At 40.7% G+C, this 10,958-nt stretch overlaps 1 pseudogene; it reads right to left on the bottom strand.

Moving 5' to 3' along the window:
- Positions 1–1,569: 1,569 nt before the first annotated feature.
- On the bottom strand, positions 1,570–9,979 carry LOC145654600 (cytochrome P450 2K1-like; annotated as a pseudogene).
- Between the last annotated feature and the right edge of the window lie 979 nt (positions 9,980–10,958).

The following is a 10,958-nucleotide window of genomic DNA, read 5'->3' as shown; positions in this document are numbered from 1 at the left end:
ACAACCCCACACCTGTTCCACCTTCTAGCTTGCCAAATGAGAGTAGGGAGGATTGGGAACTTTCTGCTCACCTACCCGACAGGCAAACCTAAAAGCCACCCTGAAATCATGTGATGAGCGACCCCAGCCCTTAAATTCTGACTCGAGATACCCTAACACAAAATCGATTCCGGTTGAGTCTAAAATGAGAAACTCCAAAACCAGTGGCAATGCTTAACAAGTGCCTTTGACCTTGCTATTCAACCATGCCATCTGATGGACAGCAGTGGGGAAGTCATTTTACATTCTCAAAACCTAACCCCAACAACATATACAATGTGTCATCGCAGTGCTATTGAAAATCTTGAGATTATGAGTGAGTGAGCTCTCATAGAGCTCCTAAAATGATCCAGTTCAAGGGTGAACTGTGACCTGATCCTGAACTCAACTCAACAAACAGGTAACGGGGTCAGCATGGTCTACTTTGATGCCAGTTCGCTGTGTGTTATCATACTACCTGACCACAGAATGACATTTAGGCAAATCCAGTCTAGTTCAATGATTATTTAGGACACACTTCCCTTTCAGGAGTCCCAGTTTAGTGTTCCAAAATCCATGGCATTTCCCTTTTGGCTCTATTTAGTTGTTAATCAATTTTTTTTTCTCTTTCTAGTTTTGTGGTAGCTTGGTGGTTAAGGTAGTTGACTTGTAATCAGAAGATTGTGGTTTCAAGCACCACTGCTGCCAGGTTGCCACTGATGGGCCCCTGAGCAAGACCCTTAACCTTCAGTTGCTCAAGTTGTACTCAGTCATAATTGTAAGTTGCTTTGGATAGAAGCATCTGCAAATGTTATTTGTGGTTTTTCTACAACAATTACTATACCTATAGCTTCATTTTAGTTGGTTCCATATACTCAAGCCCTGTTTATTTACTATATATGTTTATTAACATTTAATTTACCATATAATGCAGGATTCACTTTCATTTTTATAATCCCTGCATACGTGATTAGGACTCTGACTAACCATAACCTGAGTGAGACTGAATTAATATAAAGCTTTTTTTAAAGTAATTACACTTCAATTATAATTAACATATTTCCCTACATTTAGCATGGTGCCCTGGTTAAAGGTATTTTGACAAATTTAAAACATACATTGCTACTATTTCAATCCACTAACAAAAAACTTGATCATCTTAGGGAGGACAAGATGCAACAATTTCTATCAAATGTTTCCAGATGATGAGAGTGTTTACAGTGAAATGCATCATACCTTGTGCAGTAGAAATATTAGACTTTATTTGAAGATTATGGCAAAACAGAGGCAGACTTCCCATGTTGTTCATATGTGTCACACTACTGTCAGATGAAACATTTGTAATAATGTATATACGAATTATACTGAGGGATGACTATGAACTTGACTTGGCATGAAAAACTAAAAGCACTGTTAATATTTACTGTAAATTATTAAGGTTCATTCACATATAAGAAATCATACATTTATTATAAAACTGAATGTTACTCAGCAATATGAATGATGAGGGTTTAATTTTAGGTGCCAAGTGTTGGGGCAGATAAGTGAGTTACATGTGAATGTGTTGGTCACGTGTGATGAACTTTGAAATCCAGGTTGCACCAGTGCCTGTGAATTTTTAAATAGTATTTTGCCAATATTATTCCAACCTTGAATGTAAATACTACCCTTACATGTTAAAAGTGAATGGATTATGCCAAGTAGTTTACTGCGCTGAGCTTATGGGGAGAGGGGTCAACGTGAAGCCCACAGCTGGCATGAGGTCCAACTGTTCCTCAGACACGCCAGGTGAAACGAAAGTGCTGCAGAAGAGTGGCGAAGAAGAGGAACAGCTCCATCCTGGCCAGACTCTCTCCCAGACACACCCTACGCCCTTAACAGACACACAGACAGACATTTAAAGTACAACATGAAATCTGGAGCACCAGATCAATGACAGAAAATGATTTCAGTGCACCTCCACAGAAGGGCATGAAGGCATCTCTCTTAATGAAGTGTCCCTACTCATCGAGGAAGTGTCCTGGATTAAAAGTGTAAGGGCTCTCCCACTCATTCTCATCCTTCAACACGGATGTCAAAAGAGCAAATACACAGGTTCCCTGGAAAGAATCACAGTTTTAGCTTAAGCAGGAAGCTAGTGACAGCTTTCTCTGGTATGACAACAGTGCAAAATTTAAATTTACGCAGCCATTTTGTCATGTCTTTGTTATATTTATAAACCAGCCAGTTTCAGCTCTCAGTCTCCTACGTACATTTAATAATTTTATCCTATGCATGCTTTTGTTGTATTGCTTTTAGACTCTTCTCAGTTAATCTAACAGCCTGACCTTCTTGATGAAGAAGCCTTGGAAGTTAATATCACAGGTAGTGGTGTGAGGGAGACTCATGGGTACTATGTCTGCCAGTCTCTGTGTCTCATGGATGACTGCATCTGTGTAAGGCAGGTTCTTGTGGTCATCCAGCACTGGCTGGCGGCCTCCAACCACCCTGTCAATCTCCTGTTGTACCTGATCTGGAGCACAACAGAAGATATTGTCTCGTGTTTTTAAGAAGACAAAAGCAATCAACTCTTTCAATATTACAATATAAACAAATACAAGAAGCAACCATGGTAAACCCTCAAACACCATCAAGCACCTCTTTGTCTTCCTCATTGGAGAAATGTCTTGGACACTGGATATTCACATTGCAGTTGGAATTCTTACCTTGTATGTGGGGGTACTTGGCCATTAAGCAGAATGCCCCAGTGGAGCGTTGTGCTGGTTGTCTCAGTACCAGCAGCAAACAGGTTGGAAACAGTTTGAAGGAGATTCTGTGCATGGAACAATGAGTTCTTTTTTCCAGCCTCCTAACCAATAATCAGAAGGGATCAATTAGTCAGCCAACATAAGAGACCACTTTCTTCCATCAGAGTACAACTGAGTAATACCAGGGATCATATAGAGAGATGTTTGAAAACCATCAAACCACTGGCTTTTTCCATACCAAGCCTAATCAGCTGGCCTAACAGTGAACCAATTCAACAAGCATGAAAAGGTTTTCTTAAGAAGTCCCATTTTATTTATATTTTTAAGGAACCAGTTTTGCTGTGCTAAAACCTATAAAGAAGCTTAAAATCATAAGGTTCCATTTATGCTTGCCAACTTAAGCCATTGTTTCATCCATGTTCATTTGTATGGTGGCCAGGAAGACCCAACATGCTGCAACTACATTAAACACATTCATCAAAACACATGTGCTACATTTCAGAAATGCAATGCAAATTCATGAATGTTATACAAATTCCAAAAACATTTTATTCAAAATGACAACATATGCTACATTTCAGAAATGCAGTGCAAATTCAAAAAACACATGCAACTTCAGAAATGCTACAAATCCAGTCACAACACAATGAAAGTGTTGTTTCAGGGGGACACAAAAAGGGGTTATTCAACCAAACAGCCAGTGAAAAGTAATTTATATTTGTGATTTCCAAAGTTTTGTCACTGGTGGTACAGAATGAACAATTGGCCTATTTGTGCTTTGCATTCTTGCACATGTTTGGTTGTAAAGAATGCAGCCTTAAAGAACACTGATAAAACAAAATCCCAACTAACAGAAATATAAACCTGATCCTGCCAGTTAATAACTAGCTAGATGCATTCAGAGTGTGTTACTATTTTAAACTCCAGTTCAGCCTAAAGAGATTCTGTCGAATACAACTAGGTTTCTGTCCATATACCTACTTTTAGAGCGTTATTGATTTCAAACCATATTTTGTATGTATGTAAAAACAACACACTTGAGATTAACTAGTAAGAATAAGACAATTGACAAGATGGTCACTGTAGCAGACCAGTTAAACTATCAAACCTGAACAAAAACATAGTGTATCCTGTAAATTAGTAACACACTCTGAAGGTAGCTAGCTAGCTAGCTAACTAACTACGTATTAAGCCAGAAACATAGTCGCGTTAAATGGGATTTTTTTTTTCATCAGCGTTCTTTAAAGCTGCATTACAACCTAGCAGAATTAAATATGCAAAACTGCTGAGCATGAATAGATCAGTTGTTCATTCTGTATCAACATAATCCATAACAAACGATATAACCATGGTAATCACAAATATAAATATTTTTCATTAGCTACTCGGTCACCACTGGTCTCATAGGAGTCCATTCCCTCTCCGTGTCCTCAGAAACATGTCCGTCGTGTTGTAGCTGTTATTTGCAGGGTTTCTGAAGTTGCATGCGTTTTTTGAATTTGCATCACGTTTCATTTGCAGCACAGTGGGTCTTCACATTCATCGTACATTTGTGTTATTTTTAATTTTATTTTCTGCAATCTGAACAGTGTTACATTTAACTTTCCACTGAATTAAGAGAGTCAATCAAGGACACTCTGCCAATTGTAAACGCAATGTGTATAAATACTGCTATTATCAATGTTTAAACACCAGTTAAAGAGGTGTATACCAAGCTTGAAACAGGTGTTTGACAGTTCATGACTGAACTTGCTTTGGAGCAAGGGAAAGACATTCCTGTCTCCCATGAATATTGCCCCTATCTGTATTGTGAATTGTGTGATTTTTGTGTGCTTGTTTTTGTCCCACACAGAGCATCACGCACACATGGACAATGTTCCAGGCTGCTGGAACTGTCCAAATGCCCCATAATAAGAAGTGATAATGGCCTTTTGAAAGCCAACTTTGATGTTGTCATTCTTGTGACATAGCGAACAGGGAATTCCTTTACACAGTGTGACAATCAGGCTTCCCACACTCATAGAGCTCCTTGTGCAAGTATAGTCAATTAAGCAAAACATGTTAATTTTGTTAGTCTTTCCACTACTGCTTCCACTTACTGTAGTACTAGCAATTAAACTTCACATCTAGTAGTTCTCTAGGTAATGCTGTCAGTTATTAGGGATCCCTGTATGACCTTTATTCTCATTTATCCTGTCTGTTTTTAAAAATGATATTACCTATATGAATCAATACATTAATTCCTTTAGAATTGGTGATTAGTTGCTAAACATCCTATCGATTGTTGATCAAACTCAAAATCTCCCACTGAGATGCAAACGAGAGTTTTCTGTTTCACCATTTGGCAGCCAGATAGTGCTACTGAAGCACTTTGAATTGCCACAGTATATGAAAAGTGCTATATAAATTAACTTAAGTTGCCTATTGATTAAAGGTCAGATTGAGTCGTCTTCTAGTTAGTCCTGTAGATTACTTTTGTTTTCTAAACAAATATTCTCATTTGTTTTATCTGGTTTCTCTCTTTATTCCCTCTATTCTTCAATGTATTATACACTATGCGATTGCTGATTAGTTCAACGTTCCATTAGCTGTCAAGTTTGTGGCTTCACTGGTGGCATTTCTAACCTGTGGTGGATGATCACGAGTTAGACAACTTGCGACTTCCAGTTGAGACTGATTAAAATATTTCCATATGCGATGGTGCCCCATTAATTTACTATAACTATAACAAATTTGATGAGTGCAGAATTATAAATTAGGAGTTCATACCACTACAGAGGTCATATGGATACTCCAAAATATGAGTGGTTGTATATGCACTATGTACAAGATAAAACTTGACACATTAAGCATTTCTGTATACAGCACAAGAAGGACATACCACGTTTTGTTTGCATGCTAGAAAACAGTCAATAAAGCCTCTGCACTCCTGAGGGTTCAGGGTCTCCTGGAGGCTGTGCACAAGCTGCATTATATCCTTCAGAGTTTTTTCACAGTTTGCCATGATAATTTTCCAGTCCTTTAGCCAGAGCCGAAGCCAGGGGAACATATTGTAAAGCTACAAACACACAGATTAACATTTTGTTATGTGCCTCCTACATTTATCCATACATCATCCTATCTTTGTGTCTCTTGCTTATTCAAAAACATAGCAGGGTACCTGTATAGAAGCTGAACCAGTGATCCTGATATTCTCATTGCTTCGGTTTACCATGTTTTGGAACCGAGGATCACTGTATTCAAACCTGCTTCCATATACAATGGCTGAGGTGATATTTGAGGCATTTATACAATAACCAATAACAGGATGTTAAATGTTCCCATATATTACATTTTGGATAAATGGATAATTACATTATGGATAATTTGGATAATTACATTTTTGGCTCAACTACAAAAAATAGTTACTTCTGGTAAGAGTAAAATAGAAAATATATACTTATGTCTCTTACCCTTAAAGTTCTCCACCACTTCCCTCAAATTCCACATCTCTTCTATGATTCTCTCTTCACTCCCTCTCTTGCCCTGCCCAAAGTCCTGCAGGGTGCTAAGGGCAAAGCGCCTCATCTCTTTCCAGTTCTCACCATTAGAAAACAGAATTCCTTGATCATAAACAGAAATCATTAAACCTTTGTTGTTAAACAGCTAAATGTCAGCGAAATGCCATAAATGTAAATGTAAACACAAAATGCAGAATGGTTTTTCATCTTAACTGTGAGACAACTGCATGTTTTTACAATATTTATATAAAACAGGTATTCATGATGAAACACACATTGGGAAACTGCTTATGATCTATTCCAGTGCAAAACCAAATTATAACCATGATTAATAAGGAAAATAACATAAAATAATAATTGTCTTCAGAAAATGGCCTTTTATGAAGAACATTGCTGGCCTGGCTTCCCTCTGGCTGTTTCACAACGGTTTCCCCTTTTCTCCTAATTCTTCTCTTACACTTTAGTCATGCTCTTTCACCATGAATCTTGTTTTATTAATGTTTCCCTTGTTGGTGTCACTCTGGGTGACTTCTCCTTCAGGATATAAACACCTCCCCTGCCCTTCTTTTGGAAAATCTGATCACACCTCCATCCTTATCCTGCCTGCATACAGACAAAACTCAAACAGGAAAAAAGGTTTTCTGATCAGTCTATCAATGGAGTGCAGAGGCCACCTTCACACTTCAGGACTGCTTTGAAACCACAGACTGGTGGATATTTTGTGACACAGCTGGCACTAACATCAATGAATTCTCAGACATATGTGGAATAGACTTTGCATGATCACTGACTACAAAGGAAGTTGGTACTGTGATAGGGGGGTTGACCTCCTCACTTGCAGAGAAGCTAAATGTTCATTATGCTCGGTTTGAGGAAAACATCCCCCTTGCTGCAAAACTCCCAGTAGATCAGGAGAGCTTTGTGTCTGAGGAGGTCAGATCCTTTAAGGCAGTTAACCCACGCAAGGTACCTGGTCCACAATTGGATACTGGACTACCTGATATGCAGACCCAAGGTGGGGAAAGTAGAAAACAGCTTCTCTTCAACACTGACTCTAAACACAGGGGCTCCACAGGGTTGTGTGCTCAGCCCCCTCCTGTACTCCCCATTTACACATGACTGTGTAGCCAAACACACATCTAACATCATCTTCAAGTTTGCTGATAGCACAACCATCCTAGGCCTCATCACAAGGGGAGACAAGTCAACCTACAGAGACAAGGTTAGTGCTCCAGCTCAATGTCAGTAAAATGAAGGAGATGATTGTGGACTACAGGAAGCTGCATTTGGGTGGTCACTCTCGCCTATACATCAACGTATCCCAAGGGGAAAGAGTCGGTTGAGTTTTTCGGTATACACCTCACAGATGACCTCACCTGGTTCAACCACACCAACACACTGGTGAGATCAGCCCAACAGCACCTCTTCTTTCTGTGAAGGTTCAGGAGGTTTGGCCTGCCGCCTGACATTTTCACCACCTTTTATAGATCTAAAACAGAGAGCAAACCCACAGGTTGCATCACTGTCTGGTACTGCAGCTGCACTGCAAGTGACTGAAGGTCCTCCAGAGAGTAGTGAGGACTGCAGAATCCATCATAGGCCACAAACCTCCAGCCTTACAGGATAGCCATCAGTCCTGCTGCTTGGGGAAAATGAAAATGATGCAGCTAGACAGTAGCCACCCAGCACACAGCCTGCTCACTGTGTGTCACAGGCATCGCAGTTCCCACGGCGACATATTTACGTGCTTGGTTTGGTTTCTGTCCCTGGTATACTTGGCTCGGTTTTGTCAAGCTCTTGTTTTGGTTTCGTTCTGTTCCACCCCCGAGCCTGTATCCCCAGCTGTAATTATGTTCACCCGTGTCTGGTAATGTTTATCTGGATCTTCATCAGTCTTGGTTATTTAAGCCCTGTTTTGCTTTCCAGTTTGTCGGTTATTTTGGTTTGCCAGTTGTGTTTAGATTTGGTGTTGCTGTTGCTGTCATTGTCTCTGTTACTTCCTAGTTAGTTTCCTGAAGTCTACCTCATTCTGTGCTGATGAACAGTTTCTACCCTCCTATAAGGCTCTTAAACAGGATGTGAAACAGTTAGTCCTTAGTATTAGTTCTTGGCAGCACACCACTACTTGAACATTTCCACATAGTCACTATTAACATACAGGGTGTAGTTTATCTACAGATTACCCTGGGCTAATATATTCAATAGCAGGAGGCTCCTTATTAGGACTCTTCTGAAGTCTAGTCACCATCTATTCTGAAAAAAATCAAAACAAAAAAGTAAATAAATAATGAATGAAAAACAAATAATTTACCTAATTAAAATTTAAATAGTACCATGATCAACTCACACACACATTCCATCATCTAAATTGGCTGAATAAGGTTTTCTGAATCCTTGGCTGAAGTCATAGAATATGGGACTGATGTCTCTTGTCTCCAAATTCTTCTGCATGATTCACCAGTGCTTGTTTGACAGTTTGATATCCTGTCAGGACAACTACTTTCTTTGGACCAAAATACACAGTGAATATGGATCCATATTGTTTTGACATCTGCAAACACAAATTGGATAGATAAAAAGTTTTCTGTTAATACAATGTACTCTATACAATGGGTTGATGGATTTTTTTGAATTTTAAGTAAAGACACTGCCATATTTATTTATTTAGTTAGGGTTTCAGAAGTAATAATCACATTGTTGAACTTGTGACTTTATGAGTCAAGACTGATTTAACATAGTCCTTAAATAATAATTAATTCATTAATTTTCCCTGCTAATCAGAGTGGTGCGGTAACGTGCGGTGGCCCGAGTGCCGTAGGGGGAGCGGCAGGACGCACAGACTCCTCCGACTGGGACGAACATTTATTCACATTTAACATGAAACACTAACGGCACTCACAAGAATCACTCACGACTGATACAAACAAGAAACGATTAACATTAAACACATACGGTGAACACTAATACAGTGAACATTGACTATGTTACAGCACACGTTACAGAATAACCAACCGCTACAGCACGCACTCTCCCTCGACAAAAAAAGTAATTCCTAGCGGGGGGTGCATGAACATCCTCTGCACCTCTGCCTGGATCCCAGGATATTGGGGAGAGGACCGTTGTCTGCGTCTTCTCCGGAGGTAGAGGGGAACAGCCCCAGGAATTTCTTGGGGGGGGCCTCAGGCGGTTGAGCCCGGGCCAGGGAGGACCGAGGGGCACCACAACCACCAGAAAGAGGGCGGTTGCGTGGAGCCAGCGGGATCTCCCAAGACCCTTCTCCTCAGCTGACTCGCCAGCGAAACTGGAAAGGTCTGCCCAAAGCCTCAGAGGCAACCCGCCTCTGGGACGCTCTTAGAGCGGCGGGAAAGAGGAGGACCGTTTAGGGATGTCTGGAACCGGGGCGGACGTGCACCCCCGCGTGTCCGCTGAGGCCTCGGACACGTCAAGGAGCCTGCGGGGACGGCGGGCGCCACGTCACAGCGCCTTGTGTTTGTGTGTTGGTGCTATTGTGTGTTTCTGTTTGCGCCTTTTGTGTTTACAGGCGCAACGTGTGGTGGAGTGTACCGGACTGCCCCGAGAGAGGCAGGGAAGCTGCCTTTCTCTCTCTCCCCGCGAGGTCTCTCTTGCTGGCGGCACCTGGCCCGCCTGGGCGCCGGGCACTGCCATGCTGTGTTTGTGTGTACGTGTACACGGTACCTGGAGGTTGACGTTCATTGGACGGATGCGTCGGGATCCGCGCCCCTTGGGAGGGGGTTCTGTCACGGAACGCTCGCCTCCCGCGATTCACGTGGTTCGACCCGCCATGTGCAGTGGGAGGACTGTCTTGTCTGTAACCACACCTGCACCTCGTATATACACCTGCACCTTAATGTATATAAACGCGTGTTAAAGTGTGCAGGATGTTGGTTATTGTTGGCGTAATGTCTGAATGTAATGTGTTTGTTAGATGTATTCTTGTGTATCGTGTTTGTTTAACTTTAACCATTTCATGTTCCTTGTTTGTGATAAGCGTGCCATTGTGTCGTTTGTTAATAAATGTTCGTCCCAGTCGGTAGAGTCTGTGCATCCTGCCCCTCGCCCTACGGCACTCGGGCCGCCGCACCTTACAGGTGCCCCAAGTAATCTTATCATTTTTGATTGCCAATTTATTGAGGTGATCATAACACTATATTTGTGACAATAGCTGTTGTAAAAAATGCTATATACCAACTAGCTAGCTATCTTCTCCGTAAACTAGCTACTGTTAGCTCACACCTACGTTCCATGCAAACATTATTGTAAAAAGTAGAAAAATGAACATTATGAAAACTATTCCAGTGTTTAATTAATATCACTTCCACTTTGTAAATATTTCTACCATGTGAGTCACGTATCTGTGACTATCATGAACAATTGCATCATTTCCTAGATGAGGCAGATGTAAAAGGAGACATTTGCAGCGAGGCATTACTTAGCCATTGTTGTAAAACAATTATTTTGTAGCCTTCTTGTCATTTTACTACCTTAACCCTTTCCTTTTATAAGCTGTTTTTTAATCAGTAACAATTTATGAAACATTAGCTAACCTACTAATATGCAAAAAATAGGCTTGTCTTCATAGCCAGAGTACACATATTATACTGTTACTGTTCCATATTACACAGGGTACTGTTCTGAATGTTTCTTGTAGATAATGGTCTAATGAATCATTGCT

The sequence above is a fragment of the Electrophorus electricus genome, unplaced genomic scaffold (assembly GCF_041902795.1).
Source record: "Electrophorus electricus isolate QZ-2024a unplaced genomic scaffold, ASM4190279v1 Scaffold138, whole genome shotgun sequence".
Lineage (NCBI taxonomy): Eukaryota > Metazoa > Chordata > Actinopteri > Gymnotiformes > Gymnotidae > Electrophorus > Electrophorus electricus.
The sequence above is the reverse complement of the archived record's forward strand: the minus strand, read 5'-3'. Positions and strand labels throughout refer to the sequence as shown.